We start from the raw sequence: 6,413 nt of genomic DNA on the forward strand, positions 1-6,413 counted from the left end.
CCTCCTCCTCTTTCGTCTTTTAGCTTTGTGATTCATGGTGATTGTGTGCAATCACCACAAAGGATGTCAAAAGTCCATTTGCTGATATCTGAAAAAAAAAATGCGTGTGTATGTGCGCACACATGCAAGTGTTTACCACCTGCTGGACTCTTAGATACAATCAAGCATGTCTGACTCAGATGTGCCAGCGTAAACATTCGCACACTCTGAGATAAGAGGAGGAAATGGGCCTTTACGGACCTCTTTTGCAGCTGTGGTACAGCGGAACAGCCACCTGCATCACGCTGCAGAGAGAGAAGATAGCAGTAGGCCAGTACGCTTTGCAGGGTTAATGACCCTCTTCTCAATGCTTGCTCAATGCCCCTGTGTGTCATCCCTTACTGTAAACTCTGCTGGAAATTACAGCGTGGGAGAACAAACACAACCCTTCTCCCAAAAAGCATCTGGTGAAATGTAAATGTTCCATTTTCTTGTATTTTTGTTTGTTCATTTCAGTTGGAGTGTATTTTCAAGTGATTTATGTTAGAGAAGTTCCTCAGCATTAATACGCGTTGCATTTGCAGCACAAACACAAAAATATTTTGCTCATGAAAATCGTGAATATGGCCCTGTTCTTTGAATCTTTACAACGGTAAAAAACGGCAATATTGCTTTAAAATCTGTTTCGTAAAGAGTCGTCATTACTAAAGTAAATCAGACTGTAGTATGCATAGATTAATACTCATATCCCAGTGTCAGATTTATATAGGGCCTGAAATTGATTCCAGTCTCTTTCTTTCTCTCATACAGTATATATATATATATATATATATATATATATATATATATATATATATTTAAATATATGTAGCAGCATAAATGGTACGCTGCCACTTTAAGGCCAATTTTCAGCTGCTGCATATAAGCAGGTCTCTACCTGCCCCCAAGACTACTTGCGTCATGACGTCAACTCATTCTGCTTCCTTTGTTTGCTGAACTGTGCTGGGTAAGCGTGGCTGTTTCTTTGTTTGTTAGCTTTAATCGTAGCAATTAATGCAAGCTGGTCTGATCTGTTTAGCCTCCCTTGCTGCTCCTCCAACACCTGGACCAATCTGTTCGTTTGTTTGCTTGCTGCCGGGAAGGTAAGCGCTAGCGTGGCTAGGTAACATCCACCTCATGTAAACTAAGCCTTTATGTAGTATTTTGTTTCAGCTGCGCTGCATAGGCGAACTTGTGGATCTGCTTATCTGGCAGTGTGGTGATTTACAGGTAAGCAGCGTAAGTTATAGTTTTTATCAGCAGTTGTATTAATAATCTACTCTATTTTTTAGCCTCCTCCCGAGTCCCTGACGACTATTATATTTGGACGTACACTCGCTGCTGTTTTGCCTACGATGAAATGTTTTAAAAGATTTGTATGAACTTTCCCCCGCTGCCGGGAGCATTGATGGCACTACGAACGGGATAAAAAGCAATATTGTAGTGCTATTGTATCACTGTTTTACTCATATTGTTTCATTTTTTGTCTTTCTTTTAGGGACTGAGGCTTCTGTGGTGGCGGTGGTGGTCCCTGGTGGCGGTGTCTTGTCTTGTGTGTTTTGTTGGAGCACCTTTTTTGTGTGTGTGTGTTTGCCGTGTTTTTGTAGTGTCTAGGGTGATCCCTTTTCTTCACTGGATGTTGCCCCTTTCCTCACTACTCTCCCCCCACTGGTAGCTAAGCCTCAATTTCCTTTGAAATTTAAACATTTTATTATCAACTTTATTAAAAATGCATTCACTGTTTTAACCATTCAATTTCAGGTTATTAATTTAAACAACACATTGAAGTTTAATAAATTTTTTGTAGAACTGTCTGAATCTTGTCTCATTTCCAGTAGAACGTACCTGTGTCCTTATTGCCATTCTATTTTCCTGGAGTTATTTCAGGTGGCGTCGTCGGTTTCCCCTATCGTAAACTTTAACATCTTACATTTGGGTTTCATAATAAAGAAAATCCACCCCAGGTTGCCACAAAAATATATATATCTCGATGTAGATGTGTCTATATATATATCGATATATATGTCTAGAGGCAGCTTTGTGGCACAGCTTAGATGCAGAGGTTTTTCCATTTTTATTGAATTTGCAAGCAGTTTCATTTCATCTTGTCACTCATCATAGTAACGTAGAATCTATTAAACCTGACACTTTTAAAACAGACAAAGTTTATGAATAACAAGATTTTTGTCAGTTTCAAAACTTTTCTCCCTAAAAAAATATAACAAGGTATCCTGTTGTACTCTGGAAAGTTCTGGTAAACTATTTGTCTTTGTCCCACAAAAATAAAAATTTAACATTCTAATCAATAGTTAAGCTATGAGCTATTTCTTCCAAGTTCTTAAAGTTGCAATATACAACATTTTTGTATCTATTGTTTCCTCAGCTGTGATATAAAATTGAGTTTTGTGACCATAAGTGCAATCCCAGAAAAAAAATGCTGAGGCATGCTGTATAGAAAATGGCTGAAAGTAAAGAAATTCTATATGGTTTATCACACAAGAGGACATTAGCTTTAAACATATTATAGGACAGCTCTTCACTATGCAAATTTGAAAAACTCTTTCAAGAAAGATTTCTTTTCACAAAGTTGTTCCTGTCCAGCACAAGGCCAACCTGCTCATTTGTGATTAAATGAGGGGAAAACAACATCCTCCATCCTGACCGTTTCTCATCAAAAATTTCCCCACTGCAAGTGTGTTTTTCTCAAATGCGATGTTTTCCACACGACAGACTGTACAGATACACTGCAGGTCAGTGAACTGCATGTTGTGTAAGAGCAGCAGTGACCTTCTTGAACCTAAACTGTGCTGCTACTGCTTGTTTGGTCTCCTCTGATCACTGTGATGGAATATGAAGCCCTGGTGGAAAACCCCTTAAAACATCCAGCAAATGTCACAATAACCTGGAAAAACAATGGATCCCAATGACCTGTGGAAAGTTGACAAATCCTGTGGAAAAACAGTTGAGAAACAACATTTTAACCCTCAGACTCGTAATTGTACAAACAACCTCATAACGGACTGTACAAACATAAAAAGAAAGTATGTGTTTCCAAAAGATGTGTCCATTATGTTTGTGTTTTATTACATGATGTCACTTTGTCGTGTGCATTATTAAGGTCTTTGTTGCATGTGCCAGACACATTTATTTCTGGGCTTCTTTTTCTATACTTTTGGGGTCAGAAAGTGTTCTCTTTCAGGAGTAAAATCAGAATTATTTATTCTGAAAGCTCACACTTCAAAGCAAAAGCAGTCTTAAGCACTGGACCAATTTGAATGTTATATTTGTATTTATTGTTGTGTCAAAGTTTCCTGTCAGGCAAGAAAGCTGACTCACCCCACTATAACCAAATCTACCTAATGTTATAAATAAAGTTGACTTATTGATAGATGATTGATTAATAGATTAAAATGAAAATTAGCTCTCAGTTTAATATAGACGCTCAAAAAGTTTTCCTTTCTCCTGTTGACTTTTGCCTTTACACAAGCTATTCCTTTTTTGTCCGTTTGCTATCAGCTGCAGAATCGTTTTACTTGGCATGTTGGGTTGGCTTGGGTCTCCGCTAAGCAGGCACTAAACTGTTAGTTATTCTGGTTGGTAGTGATTCTGGCACAGGTGTCTGTACTCATCACAGTGGGTCAGGAAGCAATAAGTTTCCTTTTGAAACCTATTATTTTTTATGAAGTGATGGTTAAAATTTTGAAAACAATTAAAGCCTAAAGAAAACCTTGAAATATCTTGAAAGAAACTGAAAAAATCTGGTAGTTAAAATGAAAACTAGTGACAACATGAATGACTAGTAGTTTTGCACATATGAGGTAAGAATCAATTTTAGTCTACTTTTCTGACTCCGACTGAATGACTCAGGAATATGCACACTTGCCTAAAAGCCTAAAGGCATCAATTAGGGATTTTCCCTGACATAAATTTGTTTCTATATCTTACAGAAAGGTTACTTCGTTTGCAAGTTTTTTGTGGTTTTTGGGAAACTGTGATAGCAGATTACTTTGTGGTGTCTTTTAAAAAGCAGTTTAAAACAAATCCTTTCAAACCAGCCTTCCCATAATGGTCATGGCATTAAGTTGTTATTCTGTAGTTTATTTTTATTGCTGTGTTTTTAGCCATCCAACATTACATCTACTTTTCTTACCTCCTCAATTGTTTATTCATTTTGTTCATGACATCTGGTGCACACCTCTGTTTTATTTTATTTTATACTACGTTGTGAAGCACTTTAAGATATTTTTAATGTGAAAAGGGCAACCTACATAAAATTTACGTACTTATTTTGTTACACAGTGCAGAAGCCTGCAAAAATCTAATAAAATGTAACAAGTCAAGATGTTTGCACAGTGTTGTGTTTAAGACATATTTAAAATTTGACTTTGTGAAACCTACTACAGCATGCTGTGCATATTTATCCGTTCCTCCCGGAAAACAATAAAGTTGAAAGTGAAGCGAAGTGGAACCACAGAGAGTCAATCCAGTCAACATCACAAAGGGTGGCGTCTGGGTTTATTCCACGGCTCTCCCTCTCTGCATATGATCTTCCAGTCTTTATTTACTGTGCTGGATTCTTTGATGTGCGTGTTCTGGACAGATTGTTCTGTTGTGAATGAAGAAAGGACCTGCAAACGGATGGAGGGAGAGAGAGAGGGAGAGGGAGAAGCGTGTCTGAAGAAACAATTTGGATGAAAGCAGTATTTTTTTTTTTTCTAGAACATGATAATCCTACCAACACAGATCCTCTGACCCATTCATGAGAGTGTTTCCAGTTAACACTGCCAAGTGCAATCCTCCTGCTTGGACTTCCTCCTCTGTCTCATTAGAGACACAGCGAGAGAGGAAAGCTTTGCAGCTAAACACACACACAGTCACTCAGAAGGACAGAGAGAGGAGGAAACCAAACACAATGGATGCTGGCGCATGGGAGACTGGATTTCCTGGGTTTCCCACACACAAATGTACAATCACAAACTTGCAAACATACACACTCATTTTGAAACACATCGAAACACTCACACACGTGGACCATCCTGCAGCACGCCAAGAGTTTGGGGTCCAAATGAATACACCTCTCCCTCCATTCAGAACTGTAAAGCTGTGAGAGCAGTCCAAGACTCCTTCGTCATAAATGACCTCAGTTCTGCTCCAGTGTTTTTCTTCCAGAGCTCGGCCCATGATCTACTCTCCTTGTTCAATAAGACAGGAATTATCCGATTAAGGAAATCTTGTGAGGAGGAGAAGAAGAAAAAAACTTTGTTGGGGGGGATAAGCGTCATTGTGCCCACTCAGATCACATTCCTGACTGCTGATTCTCAGCCATGGGAGAGGACGCCGATTAAACAAGCCCCTCAGCAGACGTGTCCCAGAACAGAGTGGTCCAGTCCCAAAATCCAGATTTGCACCAATAAAGAGAGAGAGAGAAAGGGTGAGATAGTGGAAACAACCCAACCGGTCCCGTAGACGGGTTGTTCACTGGGTTGAGATCCAAATAACACATGTTGTCCAAAAACAAATCTACCTCTGCTCTGTGCCACTTTTCTGACTGTGTGTGTACAGTTGAGTTGAGCTGCAAAACACCAATGAACTGACTGAAAACAATGCAAAACCCAGCATAAAGAATAAAGTGGTTTTGAAGATACCTATACATTTCAGTATTGTGACTGTTTTGTGGTCCTAAAAATACGGGACTTTTTTGGAGCAATTTATCCAGAATATAGAAGAAGAGGAGAGCAGAGAGAATGTGACATTTACTGAGTAAATTTCATGGAAAATATTTGACCTGGTGGTGGAGATAAAATACCTCTGAAATAAAATAAATACACAACTTTTGGGTCCATTCAGCAAGTGGTGCAAGTTTTCATTAGAGTTTTGTCCAAGATAGGGGTGATTTTTGTACTTCTAAATACTTCACTTTCGCACATTTAAAAAAGTTTTTTTATGATGAATAGGGTAAAAAAAGAACGTCTAAAATCAATAACATCTAAAACTCAGACTCAACAGCTGTAGCCGTAGTCTGATACTGTCTAATCACATCTTCAGAAAGTAACATGGACAAGAAATGTTTTAAAAGAAAAATTAAGATTAAGATTGAAGGAAAGAAAGGGTGGGCCAACATCAACCATAAAGGTAACGAAAACTAATAGTTACTTCAGAAACTAGCTTATAAAAGTCTAACTACTCCTGTATTAAACAGCTTATTGATATATCGCTCTGGATTTCAATAAAAGAAGAAAAAAATCAATAAAGTGCAGGAGATCTACAAAGATTATTTTAAGAGCAAAGGAAATTATAAGTAGGTTTGTCAAACCCCTGACTGATGTGTAGACAGACACAAACTAATGCAATACATTTTCTAAAATGTATTGTAGCAGTACAATGTTTGTATTTCA

At 38.1% G+C, this 6,413-nt stretch overlaps 2 long non-coding RNA genes across 4 annotated transcripts; one reads left to right on the forward strand and one right to left on the reverse strand.

Moving 5' to 3' along the window:
- Positions 1-944: 944 nt before the first annotated feature.
- On the forward strand, positions 945-1,832 carry LOC114150331 (uncharacterized). The gene is made up of 2 exons (XR_003596719.1): positions 945-985; positions 1,058-1,832. It is a non-coding gene; the product is annotated as an uncharacterized LOC114150331 (long non-coding RNA).
- LOC114150332 (uncharacterized) lies at positions 1,597-5,416 on the reverse strand. 3 transcript variants are annotated; one of them, XR_003596722.1, is made up of 3 exons: positions 5,041-5,416; positions 4,754-4,961; positions 1,597-4,646 (listed from the first exon to the last, which is right to left on the reverse strand). It is a non-coding gene; the product is annotated as an uncharacterized LOC114150332 (long non-coding RNA). The 3 variants fall into 3 exon arrangements; XR_003596721.1 differs by having other exon boundaries at positions 4,754-4,876; positions 5,041-5,412; XR_003596720.1 differs by having other exon boundaries at positions 4,754-5,413.
- Between the last annotated feature and the right edge of the window lie 997 nt (positions 5,417-6,413).

This window comes from Xiphophorus couchianus, chromosome 9 (assembly GCF_001444195.1).
Source record: "Xiphophorus couchianus chromosome 9, X_couchianus-1.0, whole genome shotgun sequence".
NCBI lineage: Eukaryota > Metazoa > Chordata > Actinopteri > Cyprinodontiformes > Poeciliidae > Xiphophorus > Xiphophorus couchianus.